Genomic DNA, 16,552 nt, shown 5'->3' with positions numbered 1-16,552 from the left:
ATGAAGTTATAACAACTGCCAGCGTTAAAAGAGCTACTGCACAGAGTTCCCAGAACAGTGACTGATACGTGGTGTTTCTTATACTTTGGATGTTTGAATGTTTCCAAGGCCCGGTTTGTAAAGGCTTCATCTGCAGTGTGGTGCTCTTGGGGGGACCTTTAAAAGAGGGTGCCAGGAGGGAGGTGTCCAGGCCACTGGGGACATGCCCTTGAAGGGAGTGGTGGGACCCCAGCCCCTTTCTCTCTTTGACTCCCTGGCCATGAGATGAGCAGTTTTGTTTTGCTTATTCTTGCCAAGATGTGTGGCCTCACCACAGGCTCAGAACAATGGGGCCAACCAATCACAGAATGAAACCCCCCAAACGTGAGCCTCTAGAAGCCTTTCCTCTTGCAGACTGTCTCAGGTGCTTGTTATCACGTGGAACGCTGATTAACACAGAGCTACCTAAGCTACTGTGGAGAACTGCAGCCCAAGAAGTGATTGCAAGGCCAGGCATCGGGTCAGGGAGGAGTAGGGAATCAAGTCCAGAGATCCGTTTTCCACAGTGTGGCATCGGTGAGCAGGTGCAGCAGAAGGATGAGGGGACACAGTGACCAGAGGAAGAGCCCCATTGTGTCTCTGCAGTCCAGAGGTGCCCCCATTCAGAACAACATGGACCCTTCCAGCCAGGGAGCCCTGGAGCATTCCTGGTCCCTGGGGACTTCACACCTGAGGACAAGCGACTAGCTCTGTTGTTTGGCATCTCCCTTCTGGGGTCAGGGAAGTGTCAATGGCCTCTGATCTTCTAAGAAAGTCCGAATTGTGATATCACACTATACTTTTACAAGACATTACCATTGGGGAAAATTCAGAAAAGGGTGCCGGCGATCTCGCTGCATTATTTCTTACAACTCCAGGTGAATCTACACTTTTCTCAAGAATTTAAGTTCAATTTAAAGAGGAAGAAAATGAGTCCAGCAAGGACTCTGACTTCAAGGGCTACTTTGCGTGTTTCCCACACACCTGCATTTGGAACTAAAATACACAGAAACTCAAGAGTGTCCAAACAGACCCTACAGGAGGAAAGGGCATGTCCTTCTAGAAAAATTAGAGTGTAAGGTGCCTCGCCTCCCCTGCCCCATGCCTTCGTAATACAGCCTTCATTTACTTACAAAAATGTCCAACTCCTGCCAACAGAGGCGGGCCTCCTTCTACCAGATGTAGACGCCTGTCTGTGCTTACAGAGGGTAGCGTGAAATAGCATTTAAGCATGATGGAGTTGAACACCGAGGAGAAATGATCTTGCCATGATGGCTGCCCAGGAGCAGAGAGACTGTCAGTTCTTAATAAGAAAGTGCTAACGAGCAGCTGGTACTTCTGGCATTGGATCTCATGGGCCACTGACTCCCCCGCTGCGGAGGTGCACTTGGCTCGCTCCCCCTCATGTCCTCCCCTCAAACTCAGACCACCTCATGGAAATTGGAGGCAGTGGGACCCCTGTGCTCCTTTCCTGGTGGAAAGGACCTTTGTGACATCCTAAGAGTGCCAAGTCTCAGTTAGAGCTTCAGTTCACCATCCCAACCCGCAACTAGAGAAAGAAAAATAGTCCCTTCTAATTTGAAGATTCCAGAGAGCAAAGATTCAGTTCCCTTTTCTGGCATGTCTCCTCTCCATAAAGCAGAGATGAGCCAGAGACCTGCTGGCCTTCAAGGAGCCATCAGGGCAGAGATGAGCCAGAGACCTGCTGGACTTCAAGGAGTCGCCTGTCTTCCTGCCAGCCCCCTCCTGGCTCCTCACCACCATTATTAGTCACAGCCTTCTTTGCTGTGAAGAACCTGAATTACGCAAATTTAAAATTGCAATATGAAATCTTAATTTTTACAGCATTGAAGTGATGCCAGCTCCCCTCTAACTCAGCAGTGCATCCCAAGTTTCTTCTCTGTCAAAACTCCTTGGCTTTGCATTGATGCTGTTGCTGACTGTCAGGCCTGGCTGGTCCCTGAGAATAGCCAGTGTCCATTGTCTGAGTCTTGTGCTAGGAGGAGTTTGGATTCTATGGACTATTTGGGAGGATTCTGTTTGGACAAAGTGCAGTTATCCTGTCCTTCACCAGCCGCTGCCCTTTAAGAGAGAGAGCAAAACAGGCGACACAGGAGCCTCCTCAGGGTACCAGTTCTCAGTGTGGCACTTGTAAGATTGGAACACTCTCATAAGAATACTAAGATGTGACTTCCTGTGCTCACTCTCAACTCTTAGGAGCATCAAGTGGAATTTTCCAGAGGTTCTATGCAGCATCAGAACCACGAGCAGAAGCAGCTATGGGAGTCCAGCTGCTTTAGTGAGCCAGATAGGAAAGAGTTTCAAAAAATGTAACCCAGTGCAACTTCTCAGCCACAACGTTTTTGAAAATAATTGCTTCTCATAAAAACCCATTCCTTTGTAATATGCCATGCATTATTACTCCTAAACAAATTCAAATCAAACAGTTTTAGAGTTCTTACTTTTAATTTCTGAAGTACTTAGTGTTAATAGATAGAGACCATTTAGTGGAACATGTCAGACCAAGAAGACAAAGTATTTTCTTTCCTCTGCAGAACAAGAGCTGCAAACAAACAAACAAATGACATGGAAGTAAAAGGGAAACTACGGGGGGACCAGGGGAGAGGGAAGGGACCAAGAGAGGGTGATGGGGGCGAGAATGCTAGAAGTACATTACATGTGTGAAAGTGTCACAGTGAAATAGATATGGCCCATATACACCAAAGGCTTTTGGGTCATCAATATTTTTCAAGCGTGTAAAGGGATCTTAGAACCAGAGAGCTTCAGAACTGCCTCTCTATTGTACCCGGAGACATGGTCCGTGTCCCCCCACACATGTACCAGGGACATCCAAAGCCAGCCCAGGTCCACTGATTCCCATTGAGGGCTGGGAAGGCTTTGGTGTTGGTGGCCCAGGCTTCCAGTCCCTGCTTCTATGGGTGGCGAGTCTTCCCACCCATACGGGCTTTCCTGGCTTGTTCTCAGGTCAGTTCGGGGCACACTCAGCTTCTTTGTAGACTACCCGGCTCTTCCTCCCTTCTCACATGAAATGCGTGTTGGTCACACAGCTTCCTGAAGGACCTGGGAGATGAGGGAGGGAGGTTGCAGAAGCCAGGCAAACTCAAACTGAACGTTGGGCGGAGTTAGCGATTAGTCACAAGGCTTGCTCCCTCTCCCCAGCGGCAGAGTCAAAGGTGGCTGACAGGGATGTCAGTCGTCCATAATCTCCCTGATCCTCCCCTCCAACCTCCGCATGCACCATGCATGGAAGAGCAGCAGAGTCCACTGAGCACGTGCAACTTCAAGACATGCCTCTTTCCCATGCCCAAGGTAGTCGTCGCTCTCGGGCCTCCTGTGACAACTACGGGGACCCTGTTACTTGGTTTCCCTTTGGTTTTACATTTTCAAATACAAACTCCCATTCTCCAAGGGTCGGGAGGACTTCAAAGGTCATCCCCGCTTTCCGGCTGCCTACCTTAAACCTTCTGCTAGGACATCTTCACCTGGTGTCTTCGCACAACACTCCTAAAAGCTTTGTAATCTCCTGAGCAACAGTGGTGTTAGTGACAGCTTTAGTGCTAGTGAGGTGACTTCTGGAGGGGTCCATAGATGGCTTCCAGGATGGGGGCTGCTCGTCTGGACAAGCTTGGTTAGAAGCCTGGAACTTTCAGCTTCACCCCACAATCTTTGAGCGGGGCAAAGGAACTGGAGGTTGAGTTTAATCACCAATGGCCAACCAAGTTACAATCATGTCTCCATAAGGCTGACAAATGGCTGGGATGGGAGCTTCCGGGCTGGTGCACACACTGACATGTCCGCTCATATGTCTCTTCGCTTCATCTTCACGCTCCTCAATTCCGTTCTTTAAAATGAGTGAGCACAGTGGCCCTCCTTATCCGTGGTTTTACTTTCTGCAGTTTCAGTTTATATCCAGGACCCAGAAATTTTAAATGGAAGCTTCTAGAAATTAGCAATTGATAAGTTTTAAACTGCAGGCCATTTTGAATATGTGGTGTAAGCTCACACTCCCCTGCTCCATCCTGCCTGGGATGGTGAGTCATCCTCGATTCAGTGTGTCCCCACTGTGGCACAACCACCCACCCCTCAGCCACTTAACAATTGTCTGGCTGTCAGACCTGCTATTGTGGAATCACAGCACATGTGTAGTGACCTAAGTCTATGGCACAGTGCCTGTGTCATCCCATCATTCCATCCCGTCACGTGGGTGTTGCACTAGCTTCACCTAGAAAGAAGGGTGAGCACAGCTCAATATCATACTTGGAGCTGGGGGTGTGGCTCGAGTGGTAGAGCACCTGCCTAGAAAACGGAGGGTTCGGAGATCAAACTCCAGCGCTGCCAAAAAAAAAAAGATACTTTAAGTTCTTGTAAGTTCTTATAATCCTTCCATTTTTTAGCTTTTATTGTTCATCTTTTCTACGGTAATTCATAAACTAAACTTTAGTATAGGTATGTATGTTATATTTACATAGACATGAAAAAGCATAGTGTATCTAGGGCTTGACCCTATCTTGTTCCAGGCATCCAATGGGATCTTGGCGCAGATCTCCTGCAGATAGGGGCTATGGTGACAGGAAGTAAAGTGTTAGCCTGGTCCTGTGGCTCATTCTAGTGAACTGTAGAACCCGGAAGGGGAGAGAAGAGGGCAGAAGTGTAGGTCCACTGAGCACCCCACTGGAGGCTGGATCTGTGGCAGATCTGTGTGCTCTTAACCTGTGGGGTCTGTGCTGATCCTGGGTAGTGTCTTGGTATCAGACTTGGTTGGTATTGGGAGGGAAAAACTCCCCTATTTGGTGTCAGTATTTCCAGAGAAAAACCCACACACAGTTCTACTCTCTAAGTGGCCATCTGCATCAACACCTCTTTTGGTGAATAACTCACCGTCCCAAGATGTAGCCTTTCCATTCTGGGATATATTTAGTTCATCACTCCCCATACAAGAATCTGTCATCCCTAATAATAATAGAACTAACGTCTGTGAGGACCTGTGTGCTGGGATTTGAGCCAAGCCTTTCCACGTATGGTCCATTTCACACTGACAGCCAGTGTCCTCTGAGGTTACTACTGGTCTCTGCATTTTGTAGACGGGACACCCGAGGCACAGGGAAGGGATTTAACTTGTCCCAGGAGTCAGTATACAGTAGACTGGGATTGAAATGTAGACCGTGTGGCTTTGGATTTCAGTGGCTCCCTAACCACTTGCCTCGTCCTTTCACCTCTTCTCTATATGAAAAGTGCAAAGTCCAGGTCAAAAGCTGAGTGCCTGTTAAACGCCACTGTCGACCTCCAAACAGAACCCAGCTCTCAGATGATCCTCCAGGAGATGTGGGGTGATGTCCAAGCCTCACAAGAGCCGGACAGCTACAGTCTGCCCCATTGGAGTCCATGAGCTCCAGCCCACAACAGAGCCAGCTGGGATCCAGACACTAGCTGTCACTATACTAAGGAGCAGGCAGAAGAGCAGCTGGTCTGATGTGACTCCCAGTGACGCCACCCTTCTCCCACTGACCCTGCCTATCCCCCAGCTTTCCCAAACTGTGGATTTAATGACACACTCTCACATTTGACCTGGAGTCAGCAGCATGCTTACTTCTACAATTCCAGTCTTCCTTTGCTGTCGGGCCATGTGACACCTTCCTGGCATCTCACTGAAGTTTCTAGGACTGTGCCGGTCGTCATGGTCCCTCAGTCTCCCCTATTGGTTCTTTCCAATCCTGATATTGAATCTCCTGAGCCACCAGGCAGAACCCCAGTGACAGGAAGGCACCAGAACCCTCTAAGGGCTCCTGACCTTCTGCAAGCCTCTCAGCCCTGTGTGCCACTGTGGCCAGTTCTCAGTCTCACTCAGTGTGAGGAAACAGAGCAAGAGAAGTAGGTCTTGTCAGCCATCCACCATTCATCCCTAGCAGGCCTGGCCATCATTTGCTGTCGCTCTCTCTTATTTTAAAGGCCTTGTTCTTGTTCTTATAGTTCTGGGGCTAGGTGTCAGCTCAGTATGACATGACTCCTATGACTCTCTGCGATGTTTCTGTGTTTTTCTTGGAGACGGAGCCCGCAGGTAAGAAAGAAGGCTCAGAAAACCGAGAGTTCAGATCTGGCTTTTCCTTGACCATGGGCAGTTTATTTAATGTCCCTCTGTCTAGATTTCCTCAATTGGAAAATGAGAGTAACTTCCATGTTTTATGGGACACTTGTGACAAGGCAGTGCAATACTGAATGTGAAGTGCTAGGTGCAGTACCTGGTACATGAAAGATGTCTGCAAGTGTCTGTTCTCTCTTCTAGCAAGCAGCCTCCTTGCACCAATTATGTAGATTCTTTTCTGTTGAGAGCTCCAAGGCCTCTGTAGCCAGCTTTTTCTCCCCAGCACCTTCCCACGTATTTCCTCTCAGCATGATAGAGAACTGCCTTGTTTCCCTCCCTCTTTCCCTCTCAATCCATTTTTAGCTATGGCCACAGTGGTGCACACCTGTAATCCCAATTACTCAGGAGGTAGAGATTGGGAGGATTGTGGTTTGGGGCCAACCCAGTTAAAAAACTTAGTGAGCCTATCCCGAATCTGAATTTCTGTTGAAAAAAACTCAATTACGGATCTGGCTTCTGAGATAGACCATTGTGAGGACAACTTTTCAAATGCCATTAAGCGATTTTAATGTTGATAGTCTTACAAAAAGTTAGTGAGACTCCTCCTCAGTCAACAGGCAGGGCAGGGTGTGTGCCTATGATCTCAGCTCTTTGGGAAGCATGGGTGGGAGTATCACAGTCCAACCCCGACTCAGAAAAAACTGTGAAACCTTTCCAGAAAAGCAACTAAGCAAAAAGGTCAGATGGTACAGCAGACTCAAGGCCCCGAGTTCAAACCCTAGTGCCACCAAATACAGTTTTTCTGCTATGTACAGACTCCTGGTATTTGCTTTGAACTTTCTTAAATCTGCTTGTGTAAACTCAATTCTTGAGGAAAAGCAGTACTACCTACACAGACCACATGCCTGCCTTGTCAAACCACCCCACGGGTCAAAGGACCTACTTCCTTGAGAGTCCACTCCGTGGGAGAATCGAATTGGCACGTCTGGCCAGAATCATCTTCCCAGTGTGACACAGGCAAATCCCTCGGCCCAGAAACCACCTTCACTGGAAATTCAATTGCATTTCTATGCCACCTGCAGGACGCCTAGCTCCTCAGCTAATTTGTCAGGTGCTGCTGTACCTGGAGGAAGCCCGCGGGAACCCAGGCCGCCTCCGCAAAATCGCCAGGGTGCAAGTCGGACTCTGCCAGTTCTTCACTTTGGGTTTCCTGTGTTCATTGGATGCCTCTTCTGAGCGAGGTGCTGTGCCAGCACCCAGAGATGTGGGTACCAGTGGCATCTGGCCCTGTGTTCTAGCAGCTCATGGGGCAGTTGCCCGATGAGAAGAGCGCAAGCAAAAGACTTCAGAGCCACACCACTTTATTTCGTTGTCTGGAGGTGAGCACCGTAGGGAGGCGGGGAGCAGGAAGAAGAGACCACGTGAAGAACTCGGTTTTGTATTGAACCCGATGCTGACAGTTGGCGTGACTGAGGCCATGGCAGGCTCCCTAGAAAGCCCTCTGCCACCCTCCTCCCATCCTCCAGGCAGCAGTGAGAAACAGATGTGCTAGGATTCTCGTTATCCCCACTTCACAGGTGAAAACTCAGAGGCTTAGAAAGTAAGTCACATGCCTGAGGTCACCCCCCCACCCCCATCACAGAGACCTAGAACTGGGGTTCCAACTAGGGTCACTTCCCACGGGGCCTTGGCTTTCATCTCTGTACTGTGCTGCTCCCTTTTCTCCAACAACGTTTTGTTTTGAACATGTCCAGAAGCTACAGAAGAGTTGAAAATTATGGTTCTTCATATTCTACCTTGATTCACCGAGGTTTGGTAAAACCTGCTGTCAGTGCGCTCCCTGTCTTTGTCTGCCCTCCCTCTTGCACAGCCGTGTGCGTGTGTGTGCATGTGTGTAAAGCATGTGAGAGTCAGAGTCAGGCACATAAAACACTGCAGGAGGGGCAGACAGGGACAGGGCGGTCCAGCTGGCAAGGACAGGCTGGCCCCTGCTCTCACACTCCCCGGACAGCTGGTGGTACAGCGGCAGTGAAAGCGTGACTTTTCGTTTTGCTTTAGTTGGTTTTTTTGTTTTCTTGCAGGGCAGGGGATCAAACCCAAGGCCTTACGCACTCAAGGCAAGTGCCCAGCCACTGAGCTACACCCTCAGTGGGAGCACGGCTTTTATTGAGGTAGTGGGAAGAATTATAATTGAAGATGTGTATTCAGCAAATGATATCTTTATGACTTACGACTAAATGCCCACGTTTGCTGAACGCAATTCAAACAATATAGATGTTCCAAGACTGAATAAAACCTATGGTAATAGCTCGCCTTTTTTTTTTTTCTATTTCTCCCCATACGTGTATCTATTCATTGGAACCACATAGAATTTATAGTTTTTGGCTTTTGTTGTCTTTGCTATGTAGTCTTTGCTATGTAGACTACATAGTCTTTGCTATGTAGTTTAGGTTGCCTCAAAATCCCGATCTTTCTTCCTTAGCCTCCTGAGTGCTGGGATTACAGGTGTGCACCACCTTGCCGAGAGATACAGTTTTATATCTAGCCTTTTCACCTGATTTTCTGTTCATAGCATCTCTGCATGGTATTCAATATCCTTTAAAATAATTTTCAAAGGTTTCATTTCATTCCTTCAGACAGATGAGCTGAAACTTGTTGAACTTACCATTTTCCAGCTTTCTACTGTAACAAATAATTCTGGATACCTCTGAAGAAGGATCTGTGCTCACGTCTCTGATGACTCGCTTAGAACGGAGCTGCAGATCAGGGCTCCCAGGTCACAGGGCTGGACAGACCATCTCTCCCTGTGGCATTGGAGTGAGGAGGGCGGGGAGAGACGGGAGAGATGACAGGGCTGCGAGTTCAGGGAAGATGCTGGGAAGAGAAGAGTTCTGGGAGCCACAGGTAGAGTAGAGCTGGCTGCCCTTGCCCAGCTCCCCTCTATCCCTTGAGGACCCAGGACCTTCTGTGAACATGACTTTGGGGGTTCATTTGACTCCAAATCCACTACCACCACCTTCAACTTGTATTATCGTGGGAAAGTCTGAGGAGGCCATGCCTTTGAGCTCTGCACTCTCTCCTCTACAGTGCACGGTAATGCCTGTCTTGCAGGCATACCAAAGTAATCAACTTGGAAGTGTTCCGTGCAGTGCTTGTGCCCTATGAAGGGCTCAGAAATGATGGGTGGCTTTGCTTTTATTTTTTATTGCTGTTTATAAGGACTGAGCTTAAGTCTGACTCTCCTCGCTCTCCTCGTTGTGTGATAGTCAAACCAGGGACCTCCCAGGTCTTGGAAAATGGCTGACTGACTGAAGTCACCCAGGTGACAGAGGCGCCTCTTCGCCGCGAGGAGCAGAGAGCAGGCTGGAAGTCATTGCCTGTCCTTCCCCGCGCTCAGGGTCCCCTTTACCACAGCAAGATAAGTCAAAATACCAAATAGCCCCTTGTCTACAGAGACTGACTGACGGGGAGACAGTTCTTAGGAAGGCAGGCCAACAAGCAAGATGACAGACTTAAACCCTCGCAGTGGGGACAGACAAATGAACATGGGAGGGGAGTAACAGAACCAGGCCCAACCTGAAGGGAATAAAGGAAGATTACTAGCTGGATTCAAGGGCCTCATTGCTGTTGGTGTGTTGGGCGGAGTCCCCTGGCCTCGGGCTTCTCATCTGTCTGGTTAAACCCTTAGCTCCAGCTGAGGACCTACTATGTTCTAGGCCCTAGGCCAGGTGCTGGGGAGGTAGTAATGGCCAGGGCTGAGTCCCAGCTCTTGCAGACCTGGACTCTTAGTGGACAGGTGTGAGTAAAAGGGAGATGTTTGGTGAAAGGGTAGGGTTTCAGTCATGGGGAACAGACAAGTTCTGTAGATGTAACGAACAGCATGGGGCACAGTGCATAATGCCTTATTGGATGCTCAGGATTTGCCAAGAGCAGAGCTCTAGTGTCTCACCACGCAAAGTGGTACCGTGTAGAGACAGACGTGCTAGTAGCTTGAATGTAGTAATCGGTTCACTCTGTGAATGTGGACCAAATACCAGTCTATATACTGTAAGTATATATGATTTCAATATTTGAAAAGCCAAGTACATAAATGCGTACTGTGTTGGGGATAAGAGTAGGTAATGTACAAAGACAGGGCTGGATTTACTGTGGGCGACCCTTAGCGGATGAGCAATGAGTGCCATGCAAGAAGACAAGGTGGCGTTAGGGACAGAAAATGCAGAAGGCTGGGAGTGGCCCCTGAGTTCAAACCCCAGTACCACCACAAATACCCCCCCTAAAAAAACCCAAAGAAAATGCAGAAGTGCTGGGGGTAGGGATGAGAAGGAGGGGCTATTGTAGACAGGAGGGGATTTGAATGAAGTATGGACAAGAACCAGGGGAGATTTCCTGGCTAGCATCCAGGGCTCAGGCCAAGCAACAGTGCCTGTGACCTCCCTGAGGCCCAAAGAGCTGGTTCTGCCATGAGCACCATGGCCTGATATCTGGGGTACATCACTGGGGTGGGGTGGGGTGGGATGAGGAGGAGGAGGAGGGGGAGATGAGAAGAGACGAATAGGAAGGCAGAGGACTGGCCAGGCCGGGCCTCTAGACCACTGAAAGGAGTCTGCAAGTGACTCAACGTGTCAGGAGTGCTTTGGAGACAGTTTACAGCAAAGGGAGTATGCGGACCATTTTTGTACTTTAAAAATGTGAGACTGGTCCATTGGTGAGTGAAGGGATAAGCAAATTGCAGTCCATCCGTACAATGGGATGATATTCTATTATTCCTTAAAGGGGAATGGAATTCCGATATGGGATACAGCAAGAATGGAGCTTGAAAACATTACACTAAGTGAACCAAGCCAGACACAAAGGATGATTACTCCTCATGATTCCACTTCTGTGAAGCACCTAGCATATCAAAGTCACAGAGAGAGGCCCTAAATGGGGGTGACAGAGGCTGTGGAGAGAGGATTAGAGGGAGTTATGGTTTAATGAGTATGGAGTTCCTGTTTTGTAAGATCAGCCATTATCTGGATATAGGTGATAGTGGTGGTGGTACAACATGTGAATTGCACACTTGGAATTGATTAAAATAGTGAATTTAGTGTGTATATACTCATCACAATAAATGTATGACCAAGATGCTACATCAGGAATTGTCTAAGGGACTGTTTGTATCCTGCTAGAGCTGCCACCACAACCACAAGTTAACTTTCCCCCCACAGTTCTTGAGGTCAGGGATGTGGGATCAAGGTGTGGCAGGTTGGTGTGTGGTTCTGTCTCTATCCATGGCCATGTCCTCCCCATGTCCTCACAGATACGACTCTGTCTTGCACATTTGTGTTGCTCCTTCCTCTTTTTACAAGGACCCCTATCCTGTGGGATGAGGACCTCACCCTTGTGGCTTTACCTCCCGAGGGCCTTATCTCCAAGTGCTATCACTGGAGGTTAGGAATTCAGCGTAGAACTTGAGGAGTACACAATGTAGTCCATAACACTTCACTGGGGACTTCACTGGGGAATGTTCCTTTGGTACCTCACTTGGCCTTAGGAATCACTGTCTAGCTTTGCATGTGACCTTGGCAAGGTATCACAAGCTTCAAGTTGGGGATAAGAGTAGGTAATGCACAAAGACAGAGCTGGATTTAATGTGGGGGACCCTTAGTAGATGAGTAGGACCTGGTGGCTGATGGTGACAATTCCTCCTGTGGAGCCTGTCAACCAGGCTCCTCTGCTGACAACCTCTGCTTCTGGACTTGTAAGGTGAAGGTATTGCTAATCAGCACAGAGATACTGTGAACCATCCTCCAATCCAATGTGCCTTGTGACTTAGAATGTCCCAGACTCCGAGTGACAGCTGGTTCCAAGCTGATGTTTGCAGATAGTGAGCGAGCGTGGGCTTGGCTTGGCCTGCTGAGCACACGGGGTTTGAAAAACCATCACTCACACTGGCCCGGGTTAATCAAATGATTACCAAAAGAAAATTGGGGGTAGGCTAACCGCAGCCTCTTAAATACAAGTCCAATGTCACATCTCCCCACCGACCTGATTCTCTGCCTCCAAACAATCTTATTTTAGCAAGAAAGGAAAATTGGCCAGACTGGAGTCATGACTGGAAGTGCTCGCTGGGTTGCGTTTCCTTTCCTCCCCCTCCTTGCAGTCTTGGCTATGCCAGCTCTTCCACACTTTTTGTTATTGACTGGAAAAGGTGACCTGTGGGCAAAGGCTTGGGGTGTGCACTGGGGAGCATCTGTGCTCAGGGGTGCCTTCTCCTGAATTGCGCTTCTGTAGTCTGATTGCAGCCCTGACACCTTGATTGCTGAAGCAAGAGTACACATTGCTTCTTGGTCAAACTGGGAAAGAATCAGTTTTGCCTTCATTGCCTTTTTCTCCCAGATCTGATTTTAGAAATGGAAGGGGAGGGATGGGCAGTGGCAGGGGATGGACTCTGGGAGTCAGCAGCCAGCCCAGGCTTCCAGTTCTGCCTCTCTCCCTTGCTGGCCAAGGGCTCCACGCTACATCCTTTGTGTTAGCCACTTTCCCATTGTTGGGACAAAATGTCTGAGGGAAGAGGTTAATGCTGCCTTCCGTTTCAGTGCATGGATGCCTGACTTCCTTGCTATGGGCCTGTGGTAAAGCAGAAAACATCATGGTGGAAGGGCATGTCAGAAGAAAGCCAGGAGGCAGAGAGAGACAGAAGGGGCCGTGCAAGACAAACTCTTCAAAGGCATGCCCCTGGTGACCTACTTCTTCCAAATGGGCCTCTCTTCCTCATTTCCACCACCCCCTGACGATGCCACCACATCAGGAATCCATCAGTGGATTAATCCATTGAAGAAGTCACAGCCCTCAGGTTCCAATCTCCTCTCGATAACTGGGTCCACCAGTTACTGAGTTTTTTAGGGTAACCTTCATATTCAAACCACATCTACCTTTCCTCCCTCTGCAGCTCAGGATTGCTCACCACCTTTGGGGTTCTCGTGCTCATTAAACAAAATGGTGCACGAGCGCTTAAGGCCATGCCAGGCACACAGCTTGCACATGGGTCTTGGTGCAAATACGGTTATTACACCTTGTAATTCCAAAGCTGGAAGGGACCTTTGAAACCAGTGGCCCCCTCATTTTGGAGGTGAAGACAGGAGGCCCAGAGAAGGGAAGCCACTGCTCGGTGCAGTGGAGTTTGTGACCCCCAAATTCAAAACGCCTATCCCCATTGTGCAGGCATTTGCAGAATGGAGTGCTTGGGAGGTAATAAGGTCAAGAATGGGATTAGTGGTCTTACCCAAGAGGTCAGGTAGCCAGGAAGAGGACCCTCACCAGAACCCAACCATGCTGCCACCCTGATCTTGGACTCCAGCCTCCAGGACTGTGAGGAATAACTTGCTGTTCTTCATAAGCTACCCAGTCTGTGGCATTCAGTTATAGCAGCCCGAAGGGAACTGGGCAGATCTGAACTCAGGCCAGGTCCCGCTCCATAGCGAGAGCTCTCTGTACCTCTGAGATCACAAATGCAATCTTAGTGGCTTCGGCAGAGAGGACTAGGGTTGGTCCTGACAGAGAAGGAAGGCTGTACTCTTTCCTGCACTGGCAATCTATGGAGTACAGAAGGGGGTCCCTAAGATGTTGAATGATTTCCCTTTCCCTGCTGGCCTGGGGTGGCCTGTGCAATTTTCTCATCTGTCTCCTCTTCCCAAAGGCCTCATCATCTCCCAGCCCATCTGTGGGGCCCTCAGACACTGGATCCATTTTCCTGCCCTTTAGCTTGGGGTGCAGATAGGATGCTGGGGAGGAATACTGACCTCACCTGGGTATAGACAGCCATGCAGGTACTGTATGGCCAGCTGCACGGACAGACAGTGAGAGGTGCCAAGAGGCTAATACTGGGCAGAGCCTGAAAAAGCTTGGATGGGAGCAGCTATGTCTCCCTAAGGTCACTCTGGCTGGTCACTTCTGTCAAACTTCAGGACAGAACTCAGAACAGGGGAGTGGGAGGCCCCAGAAGTAGCCTGATAAAATCAAATCTCAGGAAGGATCTGCGGCCGCATGGCCTGATGCTGTCTGGCAGGGAAGGCACCAGATTGCCATTTGTTTGACATTCTTGGGGTGATTGTTCAAAAGAGGCACATGAGACCATTCCCGCAGGGTGAATGCTTGTGCAGGGCTTGCATTCTCATAGGGTGATAGCCAATAAATGCAACCAGATCGAGAGGACTGCTTCAGCTGAATTGATAACGTGTCATAGAAGTGACTGGGGATTGGCAGCACACCCAGACAGGAGCTGGGAAGAAGACCTGACCCACGAGCCTTGTTTCTTTCAGCTCTGATGCAAGTCCAAGTTGAAGCTCATAAGAAGAGAACTGCGGCAGCTTGGCTTTCCTGGGCAGCTCTGTGTGCCAGGTACTCTGTGTGCCACTTGCACCATCTTAAGCTGGCTCCAGTATCCCCCATAACATGGACATGCTCGCCCCATTGTACAGGGGAGGACACAGACTCAATATGGGGAGTGCCATGCTCACCGCTGCCCTGTCGGAGCTGCAGGATTTGAACCGAGGTCTAGCTCCAGAGCTGTGCTTTTGTTCTTTGCACCTTTCTTCCTTCCACAGCTACTTCACATCACCACCTCTCCGCTTGGGGATCAATAGCTCTTGGGGACTTGGTTGGTGAGGTCTTGTGAGCCCAGGGAAAGGTCTGTGATCTCAAGAAGACTGGAGAAGAAGAGGGTCACAGTGGTAAGGCCATGGGACTCCCACAGAAGGCTGATCAGGACCTGACTTGCTCCACTCTTCCCTGTGTGGTGGTATCACAGCCCTCCATCTGCCAGAGGGGCCTGTTTCTAGCTGCTTTTAATTTGGAACAAACTAACCACTCCCCCATGGTCCTGAAGTTAATAGGAGGTCTGTGTGGCAGTATTGGGATAAACAGATCTGAATAAATGCTTCCTGCCTGGTGTCAGGGCTTCTAGGAGAGAGGTAGGGAGCCCCAGAGAGGGGCAGCTTTGGCAGGTGGTAAGAGTCCAACTTCTCTCTCTTCTGCTGCAATGGGACTATGAAGACCCCAGAGAGCACCTGGCCAGCCAAAATGGATCAGGGAGTGATGGGGACTTCTTGGGAGGGGATCAGGTCAAGAGTGGGATTACTGGTCTTACCCAAGAGGTCAGGTAGCCAGGAAGAGGACCCTCACCAGAACCCAACCATGCTGCCACCCTGATCTTGGACTCCAGCCTCCAGAACTGTCAGAAATAGCTTGCTGTTCTTCATAAGCTACCCAGTCTGTAGCACTCAGTAATGGCAGCCTGAAGGGAGTAGATAGGGGACAACTGGGCAGAACAGTTACAGAGGAGTGAGAGTGGGGAGACCAAGGCATGGGGAAAGCCAAGACAAGCATATTCCTCACCTCAGCAGGCTCTGACCTGGGGCCAGAGACACAGGCAGGACTCAGAAGCCCTGGTGGTGGAACTTTCTGCCTATGGCATGAGATGGAGCCAGCACTCAGGTCCCTGGGTGCAGGGCATGGGCTGTCACAATATGGCTTTAATGCTGGCTTGTCCTGTGCTATAGGACAGTGAGCTAATAGGCTCTGGGCAAAGTGGGGGGGACCCTCTCTTCCTCTAGCAAGCTGAGCTTCTCACAGGACAGGCAGTTGCCCTTCTCTAAGTAGAGGGCATTATAACATCTGAGGTTCCACTGTTCCCCACATGAAGGCCATTGCTCTTCCAGACAATTCCCAGTTTATGCCTCAAGGCCAGGTGGCCTAGGGCCCAAAACTCTGTGCATCGCCCCATGGACAAGAGCACTTCTCATGAGAGCTGTTGGGGAGGGGCCGTCTTGGGCACAGCGCCCACTCGGTGTCCGGCAGGTGCTCTGACCCCTGCACATCTGCCCAAGAGGTGATAGGTATGCCAGACAGCATAGGCGTGGCTGGCCTGTGGAGTTCTCTTTCCTCTCTTAGAGCTCACTCCTTTACCCACCCAGGCCACCTTCTGGGATTTGTCACAGTCCCTTGCATGGCAGGTGGCTGCTCTGGAGAGATTCAGCTGGTAAAACAGCTCTGACAAATGCACCAATAAAATGAGGGGGAGTTTGGAGTCTTTCTGCTGGTGCAGAGTGGGGAACCACATGGGCAGAGGCGTCTTCTCCAAGGCCATGTGTGCAGAAGAAAGTTCCCACTCTTCACCCTTCAGCACCTGGGGTCCAATCCCAACTCTGTCACTTTCTGGCTGTGTCACCTGGTTTAACTACGCATGTTTCCTTATCTGTTAAAATGATGACTGCAATGGTTCCTTTCAGGGTTGGGACTAAGGTAGGCAGGGGAGGCGCCCAGGGCACAGCACTGAGGGAGTCTGGTCCTTAATCCCTGGTAATTTTTCTACCTTGTTGGCTGCCGGTGCTCACCGTGTGACCATCGTGAATTGCAAAAGCACCTGCATGATTGCTGCTACTGTTCTCTTCA

At 49.7% G+C, this 16,552-nt stretch overlaps 1 protein-coding gene and 1 non-coding gene across 2 annotated transcripts in view; one reads left to right on the top strand and one right to left on the bottom strand.

Annotated features, from left to right (window-relative positions):
• Positions 1–16,552, bottom strand: part of Kcnip1 (potassium voltage-gated channel interacting protein 1) — a 322,065-nt gene that overhangs the window by 300,207 nt on the left and 5,306 nt on the right. The gene's annotated exons all lie outside the window — the stretch shown is intronic.
• On the top strand, positions 6,570–6,641 carry LOC141418333 (small nucleolar RNA SNORD50). Its single transcript, XR_012442996.1, has one exon. It is a non-coding gene; the product is annotated as a small nucleolar RNA SNORD50 (small nucleolar RNA).

Source organism: Castor canadensis, chromosome 16, assembly GCF_047511655.1.
Source record: "Castor canadensis chromosome 16, mCasCan1.hap1v2, whole genome shotgun sequence".
NCBI lineage: Eukaryota > Metazoa > Chordata > Mammalia > Rodentia > Castoridae > Castor > Castor canadensis.
The sequence above is the reverse complement of the archived record's forward strand: the minus strand, read 5'-3'. Positions and strand labels throughout refer to the sequence as shown.